General features: G+C 41.1%; 1 long non-coding RNA gene across 1 annotated transcript in view; it reads right to left on the reverse strand.

Moving 5' to 3' along the window:
* Positions 1-6,183: 6,183 nt before the first annotated feature.
* Positions 6,184-16,957, reverse strand: part of LOC148051022 (uncharacterized) — a 151,980-nt gene continuing 141,206 nt past the window's right edge. The window contains exons 2-3 of the long non-coding RNA XR_015700472.1: positions 12,709-12,961; positions 6,184-7,652 (exon numbers count right to left, since the gene is read on the reverse strand). This is a non-coding gene — a long non-coding RNA (uncharacterized LOC148051022). The remainder of the gene's footprint in view (positions 7,653-12,708; positions 12,962-16,957) is intronic.

Consider the following 16,957-nt stretch of genomic DNA (forward strand, 5'->3'; position numbering starts at 1 on the left):
CTAAAACGTATTGTGTCATGAGGTAGAAAGCAGAAGACTGTTCGGGTTTCTGGCAAGAGCTGTGGGTGAATCTGAGAAAATGTCACCCTTCAAGGTATTTGTATTGGAATAATTGTAGTAAGTGTAGTTACTGTAAAGCCTGATACTAAATCTGAGTGTAGCATATTCCATTAAGCAGGACAAGCAGATGTAGTGTTTTGAGTTGGAAATGAATGTTGAAATGGTGGTACTTGAAAGTACTTGCAGGACTATGTAAAGCAGATTTTCTTATTCTTGATAATGTGTTTTCTCTTCCTGTATTTTCTTACATCTATTTTTTAAATTCACTCTTGTTCTGACTGCTAGGTGCCGCTTGGTATCTAGTTGCTCTCTTGTGTTTTCCCATATCTTGCAGGTAGACAGTATATCATCTGAGATTCTTATGGGGCATTCAGCCTTACTAGGTTACCCAAATTACGACAGGTCACAGCTGAGATGCATTAGTGGAATTTAATAGGAAAGCTTGCCCAATATAGGCTCTGCTGTTCTTACTGCTTGTTACTGCTTTCATAAGGAGCACAGGAGATTATTGAAAGATATGTTTATAAAATATACAGTGCAGTACAGCGACACACCAGGTTTATGCCAAATTAGGTCTTGAACCCGAATGGATTCAGGCATCTACTGGAGTGTAGATTACTGTTCAGTGTGTGACCTCACACATGTAGGCTGGCCTCCCCCTGCCTTATTTAATCCATCTGCAAAATTGAGAAAAACAAGTACCTCCATGAAAAAACAGGTATGCATCTGGGCCCAACTGTCCTCGGTAAATAAATTACAGATAAGGCAGTGGCTCAACTGGAGGGATAATAAAGAGGAAATGTAAGTCTCTGTCCCCTACACACATTTATCATTAACTTAGTGGCGTACTGTGTTTACATTCATTGGGTATGTTTAGTCTCACTGGACTTCCAGCAGAACAGACCTGGGGTCATCGTCTTTTCCTGCAATTCAGTACACAAGAAGCACTATGTGGTTAGTCTTATTGGAGGGAACACAGGCAGCAGGCTTTAGTGACTTGCGAATGAATCAATAAAGCATGTTCCTGTAGGTTTCTGAATTGTCTCTTTCATTAAGAATGGAATTGGGCAGTGGAAGATCGATTTTTGTGGCAAATCAGAGGTTTTTTTAGCAGTCCTTCATTTAGACTGTGGATTTTTGGAGTCACAAAGCTTCATCAAAATATTATGCAGGATTTAAACTGCAACAAGAACCATAAATAGTTTAAATGTCCATCTTCAGAACAGTTTTGCGAACTCAAAATCACATGAGACCTGATCTTTAGCAGTCCCCACAGTTGACTAAATCATTGGAAAGCTGCTAAGCTCCCACAGCTGCGGAACATGGCTCATGGAGCAGCTGACATGATGTCGGTAAGAGATACTTGGAAAGGGAAGTGTTCACAAAGAAATGTTACTGTTGTCTAAGGATGTAACTGCGAATTGTGTCTTTGTGTATCATAACTGCTTACAACAGCTCTTGACAATTGGGATGTGTGACATAAACTCTGCTTGAAATGCAGTCATGCTTTAGAATTACCTAAAGTAATGATTATTGTACAGGTGTGGAACAGACAAGTTTTGGCAGAGGTGTTTAAATCTACTTATTTTTGCATGTGGCTGTGAAGTTCTGAAGAAACTTACCTTTACAGATGTGATTCCTCTGAAAATTCTTTTCCTGCATGGCACATACAGGCTTAATTGAGTGTGGTAGTACACCTTGACGGTATGCTTTTAGGGTAGTATAACTTGCTTATGGATAATGCGGTGTTCATCTTGGAACCTATGCTTTTAGTACACACGCATGCCTTTCTAGCATCTTGAACCAATGTTAGTTTCATGAACAGACAAGGGGAGCACTGCATGTACAGCTCTTAATTTTTTTAACAGGCTCATCAAGTAAGAATTTGTATTTGCAAATCCTGAGGGAGCTGGGGAAACGTGGATGAGCCACAGTGCTGAGCCCAGACAGAAACCAGCTGAATCAAAATCAAGAGCAGTGTCAACAGTAATACATAGGCACACAGAGCTTTATTAAGACTTGATAAATTGCCGGGCATTACTTTCCATGTAGGTAATGTTGTAAGATGTTGGCTATCAATAAGTCGCTATGTATTCCAAAACAAATACATCATCATCATATGTATCATCACCTGATTTATATAATTAGCTTTAGCTTGCATCTACATACCTGCAGAAGATAACAGTGTTCTCCAGTAATTCTCTTGAGAGGAAGTTACGTTAATTTTCTAGTAGTTACTGTGTAAGAATTGATTCATGTTACCTACATATAAGGAGTTTATGAATCATTCATTGCTTGGTGCAAACCTGAATCTTGATTCTGCCCTGTTGTTCCCTGCTCGGGGGTGCCTGTATAGACATCCTTCCTAGTTGACTGTAGAAGCGTGTAGAGTTACGGTTATCCCTGAAGGATGCCCATAAATGCTATACATACAAAACCAAAATGTTACATCTCTGCTTGTGGTGCAGCAATAGATGCTGGTGGTACAGGGCCTTAGTGGGTGGTTTATAGTTCAGTTTTCTGTTACACAGTCATAATTTGTGATACTGCTTTAGCGTTGTTGTGTCGCCAGCCTCAGTGGTCAGGAACTTATTAAGGATGGGTGAACTTGGCGGGCTCTAGAGGTCTCACTAAGATAACAGCAATCTGAATAGCTTTTCAGAGCTTAATGCGAGGTGGGCTTTTCTTTTCTCTCAGTGTTTTCAGGTGGAAATCTTTCCCTTTTCAGTGGTGTATCAATTTTTGTAGGATGCTTTATCACCCGGGAGGAGGAGGCAGCAAGCTGAAGCTATGTGCTTGCTGTCTCCAACAGAGCATTCCTTAGTTAGGATGAACATCAGCAGAGGTTTCTGAGGAGCTTTCCTAAGCAGGGTTTTAATACTGACTTTGTGGCCAGAGAATGCAGCTTTAGCCATGTAGAATTCTCTGAAGCAATTAATGATGTAATAGCCATAATTAAGGGTCTGTCACACAAGAGAGTAAGAGAGGAGTAAGAGACTGATCATTATTCATTGACATATTTACAGGAGAGGTTGTACAGCTCTCATGGGAGACAAACTGATAGCTATCACTCTGGGGGACTATTTTTGCACTCACTAAAGGTGAATTGGTGTACATTTTTTTTTTTTATTTTATTTTCACAGGTTCCATTGCAAAGAAGGCCCAGAAACTGAAGGCTTTATTCTTTCTTACTCGAGAAAAAAATACCTATTCAAGCCAGCGAGTAGTTTGATTGAATGAGGGCAGTGAAACTAGTCCATAGTGGAAATTTTTTAAAAAGAGCGGTAAGTGGTATTTTTCTTTCAAAACTTGAGTGTGGTTAAGTGAGAGGAAATGGAAAAAATCTGGTAAGCGGGTTGCCCTAAAATTAGAACCATCCCTCAAAGCTGTGGGCAAATGCTCTCTGTGTTTAATGTGTCATCATTTCCCTATAAGAGTGTCCCAAAAAGGAATGTATTTGGATCCACTCAGAAGGAGGAGAACACAGGAGATGTCCTTGATTCTGGACTTCGATGAATCCTTCACGGCAAAAAGACATGCTAAGGATGTGAATGTATGCATGCAATTGCTTGCGTGTTTCTGAATGGCAGACTTGCCCATACCTCTGATGAGGCCAGCTCATCCAGGTTGTAGTGTGCCAGCACCTCCATGGGACCAAAACACGGACTGCCAAAGTACTGTGTAGCAGAGGGAAGTAAAAGTCAGTGAGTGGGAGTGACAGCCTGACAAACTCAATTGAGAAGTCAGGCTTTTAAGTCTGGGGTAATAAATCCTAGTGTAAACTGCTGAGAGATGATGGATTTTCCATTTACAGATTAAGCCTGGAAGTATTTCAGGAAGGTGTGTTTTAGTCAAACAGGAGTTACGGGGATTGATATAGAAGTAACCAAGTAAAAATCTGATGTAGGAGGTCAGACCAGAATCTGAGGGCCCCTTCAGATCTTAAAATTTTTTAAAAATGTTAAACTGAAACCTCTCTATGTTAGGGTTTGAATAGCACATCTCGGTGGACTTGTAAACATCCCAAGCAGCATTAAGGTTTCAAATGGGGTTGTAATGTTTGCATGAACCCATGTTGCATGCCTGAGGACAGTTGGCCTTATAATCCTTGCTTGTGTAACAGAGATGTCCAAACAGTGGACACGAGCAGTTAAAAAAGACAGATGTGTTGTGGATGAAAAGAAAAAGGAGAGTCAGTGAATATTAAAAAATGTCAGACTGTCATAGAAGAATAATACTGTCTTTTGGCTTCAGTTCCACAGATGGGCATTTAAAACCCTCATGTAAATCCTGCTGAAGTGAGGGGCTGAGGGACTTCACTGACTTCACTGGGATCATTTTGAAGAATGGGGGTAAGTGCTTCTTAGTGAACTGGGACAGAGAAGCATGCTACTGACAACACGGTCATCCTTTCCATCTAAGGCTCTTTTTTTTTCAAGCCCTGATAAAATTTGAACTATAAAAGAAGGTACATAATAAGAACTTGGTGAAGTGAAGAAAAAAAAGCCAGAATGGAAATTTTGACTCTCATGCTTCCCTTTCCTCCATTAAGCCTCATGTGGGCTTCGTATAAGCCTAGGAACGGTTCATGGAAGTGGTCCCCAGTTAGTGATAAACAGCGCTGTGGAACTATAGGGTGGAATGGGATTAGGACCTTTCCCAAAATTCCCCAGGGTGAAATAATGCCACTTCTGTCTGGATAGAAATATTTGCCAAAGCTTGTCCTTTGGGTTGATATTTTGTTAAAATGGAACACCCAACCAGCAACATTGAACTATGCTATTTTAATGTTCCTAGACAGAAGTTTAAGTCAGTTAAAAAGATGTATTTTTAAATTTCTGTATAGTAAAACAAAGCATTTCAGTTTAAGAGATCATGCTAAAGTAAAAAAAAAAAAAGTATTTACTCAAACCAAATTGTTTTGCCATTTCATTTCATGGCAACGTGGTGTCCCTTAGGCATTTATAGTGTTTTGAGACGGCCTTCTTACTCACATGGAACACTTGGTTACTTCCCAGCTGTGCCTTACAGGTTCACAGGTTGGTATGGTTCACAATTATCACAAGAATTAGTTGAATACCATAGCAATTAAATATTTTTATGGCTTATTATCATATTATAAACACTAAATGATTCTGACAAATATTCTCAGAGAGATTTGACAGCTGACCTGCAGACGGTGCACTGCGTTTGCTTACCTATTTAAGCTACTAGTATTTCTAGGAAGCTACAGTTTATTAATTCATTATTATTTTATTGATGTTCAATTGATGTCTTATTAAATGTAAATTAGATATTTGGGAATAATAATTTAATGGGACGAGGCAGGTGAGATTCCCCCAGGATAGCTTGTAATGAAGTTTCAAATTGTTAATAATCCTAAACTCATAAATAAATTATTAAGGGTGAAACAAATGCAAAAATACTGAGACGAACTGCGAAAATGTTAAGAGGTGGTGAACAGACACATAATCTGCTGCGAGATCTGTGTGATAATGTACATTTGTCACTAAGTCCGAATCACGTCAATGCTCCCCACTCCTTCCAACCGTTTAATATTTAGGCATGTATCTGCCCCTCGTCTCCCATTATTATGCTACGCCATTCTGTTCACAGACATTGTGCTTTGCCTGGGAGCAGTGTTAATTTAATACACTCGGCTGACCTCAGAGGCACTGAAATGACACGGCAGCAGCAGTCCGGAGTGCTGCTGCAGCCTGTCCTGCTGTTAGCAGAACTGTTGGGGAGACCGTGTACTTTTCTGGACAGTTGTCTGCGAACTCTTGGGAGAAGGCGGGGAGCTGGCTCTTTGACCACATAAGTGTCGAGTAGGACACGTCCTCTCACTTAGCTAGCTTTCGTCTTCTCCATGGAAGGCAGATTTCCCAGTTGCTCCTCTGATTTTCTTGAAGAGTTAGCAAGGAGACTGTAGGTCTCCCTCAGGTAAGAAAAGAAAGAAAGGAGACCCTACCCTGATGTAAGAAAAGAACGGATGTAGAAAAGGAGAGGATTCTGTTAGCGTAAGTATTTTCTGGTTTGGGGTTTTTTGGTTTTTTTTTTGGATCCCCAGCATCCTGCAAAGGTCTTAAGAGATCCAAAAAACCCGTTTCTTCAGTAAAAACGTCTATCTTCAGTAAAAAACACTATCCCAACCTTTAAAGACAGAGCTAAATCCCAAGGGAGTACTCAGTATCTGTATTTTTGTACTCACTGCAGTGGGAATTGCAGAAACTCAGCACTTCGAAAAATGCTGCTGGTGATTTGAAGAGTTAAGTCATGCAGCAGGTTAGTAAATGTAAAGGAGCTTAGTGCCTAAAATTAATTTCTTGATACTTCTGTCAGTGGAAGTAAGGGATACAGAGAATGCTGAAAATGTGGCCCCATGACCACAGTATTAACATGTACGTTGTGGTGACACAGGCATTCACGTAGGGATTTGGATGTATCCAGTGTGGAATTTTGGCTCAAAGTCATTTTGAGTAGCTTGGTAGATGGTTTTCCTGTAACATTAAAGCTGAGGGCAACTCTTGTTGCTCATGTGGTGTTTTTGAAAAAAAGCTCAATTACATTTTTTTAGAAAATTAACAAAGAGATGCCTTAGTCACTGGCTAAGACTTTCGCCTAAAATTATATTCCAGGAATTTGATGGTTATTGAGTGGCCCAGAGAGTTACAAACTAGAAATTTGGCTTAATGCAAGATACAGAAAAAAGACAAATATGCTGCTTTTCTGATGAAAGACCTTGGTTGCTAGAAAGAGAGTATTCAAGTGTTTGCTTATGTTTTGCTGGGGTTTTAACAGTGTGGAATAAACAGATAACACTGTGCCTTTTAAATAATGTTTTCTTAAATAGTGAAACTATAACCTAATGAAGAAATGGTAGTAATCACATTTCCTCAAAAATTGAGAATTACGGTATCTGTGTAATTAAAGTGCTGTATTTTTCAAACACAAATCTGCTGGCTAATACATTTTTATATGTTTTTGTCATTGCAGATTTTGAAATCAACTTGCTGTTGAAAAACAGAAAATTCTGATCCCTCTCCCTAATAGAGTAAGGACAGAAAAGTCACTTGCATGATTTGCAGCATCCATAGCAAAATGATGTTCTTTTGGGTAGCTGTGAATGGTTATTCCTGTGCATCTGCCAGGAGACCCACAGATATGGAAAACAAACCCAGATTGAATTATGATTCTCTTTTTCCCTGATGTGCCAGTCTAGCATGGTCTGGTGGAACTGCTGGCAAGTTCCTGTCCATACAGTAGCTGATGCTCTTCTGGGGAACCACATGAAGCAATTGCTTGGGTCACCAGATGCCTGTTCCTCCTCCTTCACCTGCCTGCACAGGCTGGGCTTGGAAGAAGGTCCTGCCCTGCTCTTGACGTTGTTTGCACACTCCCCAGATTTCTTGTGACTCATGTCAACATGACAAAAAACCCTTCCCAGGCTCTGCTTGCTGCCATGGATGTAGGAGTGCTGTGAGAGATGAATAAACGGTTTGTAAGGTAGCTGCCACTTTCTCATTTAGGAATAAGAGAAGTCTTGAGGCTAGTTTCACACTTGGGGCTCCTCTTTTTGCTGTTTTCTTGTCCTGCAAGAAAGTAAGATATAAATTACTTCAAACACAGCACCTTCTGCAGCTTTTATGCAGACAAAGCTGTTATAACTGAGAGAATGTATCTGTCTGTGTAAGAACTGAAAGATTAAATAGGCATTAAGTAGGCGTTTAAGCTCTTTGGGGCCCTACATACCTCTGGTGTGTGTACATAAAGCTGGGCTCAGGGAACATAGCAAACATCCTGCAGTCACCAGAGACACCTACAAATCTGTGGTTCTGCATTTGCCCTTGTCTCCCTGTAAAGTGCTGCTGTTACTGTTGTTGCTGCACATCTTTATTCAAAGTTACATATTTTGAGGTGTAGTAGAGGATAACATTTATAGTAATTGATAATCAAAATGAAAGAGGAAACAAAAGAAGACCAATAATGCAAGACTGTCATTAAGTGCCAAATATAATTTGTCAAAGGTGTTCCTTCTAAATTAATTTATCAGATCAATATCACCTCAGTGACTCCAGTACAGTCTTGGTAGCTTTTGGATAACAAATATGAAGAACTGCGGTATGCCCTATGCTTAAACAATAAGACCAAAGAACTTGGTGAATTAGTAACCCTTGACTGTGGTCAGAAATCCCTGTAAAACTGGGATTAGCAATGGCCAAGGGTTGGAGCTGATACAGATCATTTATATGGCCTGATTAGCTGTGAAGCCAGCCTCATAGATCAGTCACAGCCAGAAGTGCAAAGCTCAACAGCAAACTGAGCTCAGTAGTAAATATTATAGCTCAAGGAGTACACGCCCTGGTTCTTGGTGATGTTAACGGAAAAACATCTATTGACTTCATTTGGAGTTTGAGCTGCCTGGTAGAGGAAGTGCATGAAGTATTTAACCCAGCTGTTGCCCATCTTTATCTGCACATCTGATTCATTTAATTACCAATATGATGTGTTCTTGCTGCAGCTTAACACTCTAACATATTCTTACTCAATGTTACTGTGGTGCAGCTGTAAGTCAAACACTGTGTTCTATTTCAAAATACAAGATGGGAATAGAGAAAGCACGTGTCATACAACAGAGAGGCAACCTCATAATAGGAAATGGCATTTCAATTAAATTTTCAGAGAGGGAACGATATTCTAGGTGTTTTCGGTATCAAAACATCATAGTAGCCAGTTGACAGAAGCAAGCAGCTCATTGTTTCTTAACTGGCTTTCATTAGACTTCACCATGCAATAGGAGTCCCTGACTCTGGCAGCACACTTTTTCATCTCTGGCGATGAAGGCCCCCTAGACTAAGCAAACCTTAAAAACTTGCCCCAGGTCTAAAGAAACAGTCTTTGGACTGGAATCCAGGCATCCTGATTCATTTCCAGCACAACTTAACTTACACTCGAGACCAGACTAAACGTGCCTCTAGAATCTCCTAGAAGGAAAGAGTCATACATATGCATGCATACAAACCTATGCATCTGGCAGCCTCACACCTTGCTGCAGACAGCTCTGCAGTAGGAAGATGCATCACGGCTGCATTTTTCGTCAGGAGAATATGCTAATTTTTGCTGCCACAGCTGTATATAGCCTGACAATTACTCTCTCCAGTCTCTTGGATTAACTTTATCTATGGTTGAGTTTAGAATCCCCAAATGATCATGTAATAGGTACAAGATAACTGATAATATAACAGGCCTTTTCTATTTTTTTTTAAATCCATATTAATGTAATTTCTTAGGTGTCATCATCTCTTTTTCAACATCAATCCATTGTGAATCGTGCACACACAGCAAAGAAAGAGCAGAACCTACCACAGCCTGTGAGCAGCAAGAAATTTCAGCTGGAAGACTGTGTAAGGGGTTTGCAAGACCGTCAGTAATTTTTTATATTCAGAGTTAAATAGAGCAATAAGATGGAATTTAAGCTTTAGTGCAATGGATTGAGCTCTTCAGTCAATCAAATTATAGTTCAATCAGTTCATTTTAATCACTTCTCTGGAGAGAAGTAAACCCCTATGTTGAAGAATATGCAGCAATTTTATTGATGGAAAGTTTAATTGTTTCATTTTTTCCTTACCGTCTGTAACACACTAGACTTTTAATCAGTGGGAACTGAAGTTATAATGAAGTAAAGTCCACTTTCCACAGTTCACAACTAGCTGAAAATAATTGGGTTGAGACTCCCATCCAGACAGTGTAATGCCTCTGGCATTTTCCTGAAAACTACACTTAATTGCTTTGCTGATGTTGTTAAGTGGTCCTGAGGGGGATGAAGTAGTAAAGCTGCCCACATATGCAGGGAAACAATACACAAAAAATGTCTTACAAGGTCCTTAAAGGAGGACCAGCTAGTGACTAGAAGACAAATATATGGCTTCCCCCCCCCCTTTTTACACCAGAGAGAACACACAGGAGAGGCTGATAAAATAAACTGTGGAAATTCTATAAACACTAACAGTATTTTTATTTAAGGGCAGAAAGCTTGGGAGTAGAAGTACAGAAAACATCAAGGCAGACCTCTTGCAATCAAACCTGCAACTTAAGGCGAGCCCAACTCGCTTGGCATTTTTATGCTGAACACCGGTTAGCGTGCTGCCTCTCTTCAGCACCTTGGGCTGAGGAACAGATGTACTCTTGTCCTCAGGGAGGGAGGACAGCTTGCTCCCTGTGCTGGGAAGTGACAGCATGTGAGCCAGCTATGAGCTGAAAGCCTCGCCCAGGCATCAGTGGCACCAGCGGCAGAGTGCGCCCCATTAGGCTCTAAACATAGCCAGAGAAGGAAGAACACTTTGGAATTTCTCCTTGTTTAGTGCATTCATGGGAAACCCTCCTCAGTTGGATGGTGTTTGTTTAAACTGATGACTTAACTGCTAGACTCAAGGATATGCTGATGCTGAAATACGTTAGTTGTTTAATAGAGAAAAAAATACTTATTTAGGACACATGAATTAGGTAGTGCCCATGAACTTGAATTCAGGGTTGGAGCTGGAGCTGTTTTGGGGAAGCGAGGACAATAGGGCTAATTTAGCTTTAAGCAAGTGGGTTGGTTGGTTTTTTTCCCCCTTGTTTATTTACATATGCAGGCACAGTAAAGTCTCTCTCTCAACAGCCTGACCTTCCTCAGCTAGTATCTGTGTAAACTTCAGCATGGTCTTTGCTGATTTTATTCTTGCTTTCACAGGCACTGAGCTGAACAACTACCCCCTGAGGACTTTCTAGAACGGAACGTAGGCAAAATTTAGGCACTGAATTGTAAAGCTGAAATCTTAAAGTTCCCTTAACCTTACATCTGACCCTGGGGACCCCTCAAAAGCCTCCAAGTTGGTACCTTGAATTTTGGTCAGCAAAGCTCTCCTGGCACCTGAAATGATGCGTTTTCCGCTGAAACATGCTGAAGTCTAGACAGGACTCGAGTACCTTGACATGTAGCCGTGCATTAGCCTGACCAATCCCCATAATGTTAATAAGCTTTAACACCTATTTCTCCTAGGGCAAAATAGTAACCTCCCATGTGCTGGAACCGCCAGCCATATGCCAAGGAGATCAAGCCGTCAGTTTTGAGAATAGCACTGGGAGTAGACCGTTGTGTCTAATTTACTCTGCTTGCCTGCCTCTGGGAGGACAGCTCAGCAGCAGCAGTGGTTGTGCTCTGCTGTTCCTGGGGTCCCTTCGCGGGATGAGTAACGTGGTATGGAATGGTTCTAGCAAATGCAGCCGGTGAGGACTACGCGGTGACAACTGCTTGGGTTTTGTACTCTGACTGACGCTGGAGGACTGCAGGAACCAGGGCAAATCTTCACTGCAGAGGAAAAAAAATTACCTGTGTGGAATTTGCCACTGTGTTGCCTGGCTGTTTTAGAGGGTACTCTTCCCTGTTCTAGAGGGTACTCTCCCCTGACCCTTCTTTTGGAGACAGGGTCGCTGTCCCAGAAGGAGGAGTGCTTCCTGGAACCGTAGTGCAACACTGCGCAGCACCGCTGGCCAACTGGACCTCGCTTCTAAGCAGACCTGCGTGCTGCGTCTCATGGGCTTTGAAGTCTTAAAGGAGCGAATGATTTGACGCACATTCTGCTGATCTGACATACCGTATGGTTACAACATGGTGTGTCCTCCAGAAGAAATCCAAAATATGTGTTCCTGTACAGGCACAGATCTGACTGTTCCCTTGATAAACTGTTCTTCTGGAAAGATACAGTTTGCATGGTTGTCAGCAAAGCCAGCGTATGTATTCATTTGCGGAAGCATGTCAGACACCATATGTCAGTAATATGCCTTTGATATGTTGGTGTCTGAATCAATTTTTTAACAGCTGAATGGCATATGTTTAAATGTAAACATCTGTTCTATGTTTGTACTGTCTGTATTCTTTATTTCTATATTTTGCCTTAACTAAGAGTTTAATTCAAACTCAGGAGAAGTGTGGGATTCATCCTATTTTTAAAGAAATGCAGTTTTTGTAGTATTTCAGCACGTGGCCAATGTGTGCATCTTTTCATAGATGAGAAGGGCATTTAAAAGAGTATTTTTTCCCTTTCGGTAACCAGAACAAACTCGATTCCCAGGCAAAATAAAAATTTGATATGACTAGAAGTTTGTTAAATGAAAAGATCATCGTTTTAGTGTTGGGCAGGTTCTGTAACATATGGATTTACTGAAAAGCAATCCATGTAAGAGCTGTGTGTTAAACCATGATGACAGTAAATTGGTTTTATCCAGAAACTTTTCTGATGCAGTTAAAGAACGTGCACTGTAATAAATGACTTAATAAAGGAATGAAATAATACGCTATGTTTGTTAGGCTAGTTATTATACATGGCTGAAACTGAAAACCAGTGTCACAACAAAGGGATTCAAAAGCAGTTATTGCAACTCATCAATCAAATGAGCCACTGGAGCACCATTCAGGATGCTACAACCAGCCGAAAAGGCATGTTTGGTCAGAAGTAATGAACAATGTCGTAACTATTATAGCAAAATGACAAGAGACGTTATGAACCAACTTGGGACTACCTGGAGAGACTAGAGATGAGCGTCTAATGCTGAAGTACAGCAGGTGCTTAAGAAACATTGCAAAGTGAGCGACCGTGTTGTACTCACCAGCATGGTGGCAGGAAGAGGCTCCAGAAAGAAGCAATCACAAGGGCAAGTTGCGTACCAACAGAGTTACAAGAACTTCTTCAGTAAACGTTTCAGCTAAGCAGACGATCTTGCTCTCGTGAGTGTCCCACAACTGCTGGTTTCTACCTTTTGATAAGAGCTTGCCCAGTTTTGCAATGAATAAAAATGTTGGCTCTTCGTGGACTCACCGCAGTCTGGTCTTCAGATGGTGTTTGTATGGCTTGGCTCAGGCCTTAAAAAAAACCCAAACCAAACCAGCCATCACATATAAGAAAATTAAATCCATCTAAATCCCAAAGCTTCATATTGTTGTCACAGAATCATAGCATTTCACAACCGCAGCTTTAAACAAAACAAACCATGAAAAGTTGGGCTGTTGGAGCCACCAGCTAGTTAGTAAAAAATGACCAAAGTAGCCCAGACGGCACCTGCTGCAATGGTTGCTGCAATATTGCCGATGCCGGGGCAATAGGCGGCGGCCAGCCAGGCCGAGGTGCCTCGGAATCAGTGCCATCTTGTGGCACTTCATGATATTAAAAAAACCCCTGAGCTACGATAACTGCAACTTGTCCTCAGAATCAACCACAGTTCAAAAAAAATTGCACCTGGTAAATGATATAAACCACAGTAAGGATACATAAATTTGGCCGTAACTTCTGCAGCTGTGCACGGAGCAGCTCACAGCACCTGAATGATTAATGAGGCAAATGCCTACCAATTATAGATGGCTGAAGGTGCACAGTGAGTTGCATGTAATTATAAATCCTGAGAACAGATGGAAAATTTTGCAACATCAAAAGCCCGCTCCTTATTAGCCGTGCCCTGCTCTGCGCAGGCGAAGCAGCCAGGCCGCGCGGCCGCCTTGCCGGGGCAGGGCTGAGCCACCCATATGGAGGGCAGGCGGCCGCGGTGGCTGCCGTGCCATCAACATGGGACTCCAGGTGCATGTTAGCCTGGCAAAGAGCCGGCATCCCCTTCCCTGCGCCCCGGGAGCCACGGGGCGCCTGCTGGCTGCTTGTACCAGAGCACTGCGCCTGGATTGAGCGCTGCTAGCTGCACGCACTGCGCCTGGATTGAGCGCTGCTAGCTGCACGCACGTGGCAGTCAAGGCAGAGTTGTGCTTAAAACAGAACAAACGAATACCCCCCAAAAGCACCCACGCACAGCGAAACCCTGCGAGAGCAGCGTGAGCTTGCTTTACATGCTGCTGCTGCATCACTTGCATGTGTCGAACACTTACTTCCCTCCAGATCTCTGACACCAGCCTTAGCCTAGGCCCACAGGGGCAGCTGCTGTTACTGACTCCATAAACAAAGAATTCCTAACACCTATCCTCCTCTTCCCCACCCACCCAAATAGGTGGAAAGCACCTATAGCCTTCACGTTGTCATTTTATGTATATACAAACCATATGAAATATAAAGAAGTAAATATAATATAACATGACACACATATAATATTTACATACTATATAAAATAACAAATGCATAAAACAATATTATATAAAGTACTAGTATTAATATAAATATAAGTAATATATGAGTACATATATAAAAGGTAAAGACATAGAATATGCATATAAATATATAAAATATATTGTGTAAGTACAAACTATATAAATACAAATAATACAATTGTAACAAATATAAGTTATATGTATTTTTTAAATCAAAATTTCTGAAAAGGAAATCACCTTCACGCTACGCACATTCCACTCAACGACTGGAGCCTTGATGTTCATCTAGTATCAGTACTTAAACCGTGGGCCTTTCTCAGAGACTATTGCTTTGCTGGAAAGTAGTTAGGTACGATTGCCAAGTACAGTTGTTGTGGGTTTGTTTTAGGTTTGTTGCAGGGCACTGAATTGTGTTACAATCTCTTTTTTGAGGACAGTAGAAATGCTATTTCAGACAGCCAAAAATTTTAGTACATACAAGGAGACAATTAATAGTAAATTAGAAACTGATTTTTCCATGTTCATTTGATCACAAAGAAAAAAAAATGTCTAAGATATTGCATTGTCCTGTACTATCACTGCGGTTTGTTACACATGACTATTAGATTCGCTCCAGCTTGAACAAGGCAATTCTTAAGTTTTATTTTCCATGCTAGGCAAACTCTGCTTTTATCTTATATTAGGGTAAGCTGCATTATTAAACACAAAGTACTCTCACAAATAGTTCAAAGCTAATATTAAAATTACAGCATAATTGATTGCAATTGCTTCTTTTCCTAAGAAGGACGAGAGCAAACAATATTTCTTTCAAGAGTCTCTAGTTTTCAATACTTTGTATAGACTTCTGTCCGTTTGCTGAACTCTCACTGTAAATCCATAACTTAGCTATCTATTTCCTCTCTGTCATGCTGGAAATGACATTTGTTTTTTTTTGACTAAGATTTATTTTTGCTCACTCATTTCCTGTTCCAGTAGCAAGTTTTGAGTTTTCTTTTTGGACGGGCTTGATTTTGTTCTATTTTCACATATAAAAATTCCCAATAAGCCATCTCGGAGGGGATGATACCAGCCTGGATTCCCACTACCCTTCCCTGGCGGAGGTATATTTAAGCATTATTTTGCTGCTCATCAGAGGGCCAGATGTAGCTGCAGTGTGACTGGGAAGGGACCTTCTCCTTAGGTAGCCATAAAACACCCACAGCCTCTTTCATCATGTAACTGGGGGATTATGCACCCTGCAACGATCTCGGAAGGAACAGAAGCAGCAAATCCGCAGCTGCCGTCGAGAGGTAAAATTTGAATCCAGCTTGAGATTTGAATATCAGAGATACCTGAACAGCAGTGTTCTCAGCACTGCCTTTTCATTTTCCAAAACACAACATAGATGAGAGCTCGCATTTCAAGAAGTTCAAGGGTTTTTCATTTGAGAGTTTGGGCTCTAGCTTTCGGAGAGACCTTGGTTTTTTAACATCCCACATTATAAGGCAGTCAAAAATAACACTCTGGCTTAACCCTCCGAATACAACATTTTCTCCCACTTCTTCACCTTACGAAGCCAGTCACAAAAAGTCCTGTTTTGCCTACAGGATTCATTACTGCATTATAGCTCCTTATATTAGACTAGGTTTTCAAGTTAGCCCTTAGAGAGATTGCATTTCTACTTTGTAATGATTTTACCATTGGAAATGTTCATATAGAAAGATGCCTGGAAAACAACGAAGCCACTAGGGGAATTCTTTTCTTCTTGAAGTATCTATCACTCCACGGTAGAAGAATCAGAGGGATATGTTAAGCTTGCTACACCCTCTGTCAATCTTTTGTTTGATTATTACGTTATCAAGTTGCTTGCACTGTGAGAGATTAAAACAGTTAGGTAAGTGCAAAGCATAGAGTTACTGAGCACTTTGAATATAAGTCAGACATCAAACCAGTTTTTGAAGTGCAGAACTACTGAGCTTTCACTTTGTCACACAAGCAGATGTTGCCGGAGGCAAGGAGGAAAGGAGCGATGCATTTTTTTTTTTACTTGGCTGCTGAACCTTGCACTACCTGAAGAACCAGGCACTGTGTGCAGCTACTGGTTAGACGCCTTTCAAACCTGTCTTCTGCCTAAGGGCTATCAGATGTGCGGCTGAGGCGAAGAGACAGATTTTTCCCATTGTGAATCTCCGTAACTTGAGGACGTGCTGCTCACTGCAGTAAGTAAATGGTTGGGCTGCTTTAGATCAGGGGAGAGCTTTATTAATTTAGGAGTCTGACAATATTATTCTTCCCTTTTGCTCTACTTTAAGGAGAGTTCCGCCCGGTATGGGAACGAGCTACTAATGAGCAAAGATGAAATATCTCATCTAGGGATGAAGCCTTCATCCTCGATACAGTTATTCAAAATCATGGTGCAGGTTAATTTAGCTTGAAAGAGCCAACCAAAACTATTTGCCCTACATACTACTTTTTGATAACTGTGGCCTGCCATATGTACATTCTGGCTTCCTTTTAATATTGGTGGGGATTTGTCCACAGGGGAATCCTTAAGTCTGGCGATTTTCCTATCCCATTACCTGGATGCCCGTTTACTCTGCAGAATCCAAGAAGCACCCTCTTAGTAACTCTCCAGGTCCAACGAACTGGCTAGGAACCCTGGGTCTCTAGGTAATTGCACTCATGCCTCTCATTGTTCAAGTAAAAAAGTGCTTCACTCTCTTATTTTTATCAGCCTTCAAGTAAACCTACAAGGAAATATACCACTTTTAACAGACGTGAAATTAATGTACA

Source organism: Nipponia nippon, unplaced genomic scaffold (genome assembly GCF_047370975.1).
Source record: "Nipponia nippon isolate SJK-2023a ecotype South Korea unplaced genomic scaffold, ASM4737097v1 scaffold_7, whole genome shotgun sequence".
Taxonomy (NCBI): domain Eukaryota; kingdom Metazoa; phylum Chordata; class Aves; order Pelecaniformes; family Threskiornithidae; genus Nipponia; species Nipponia nippon.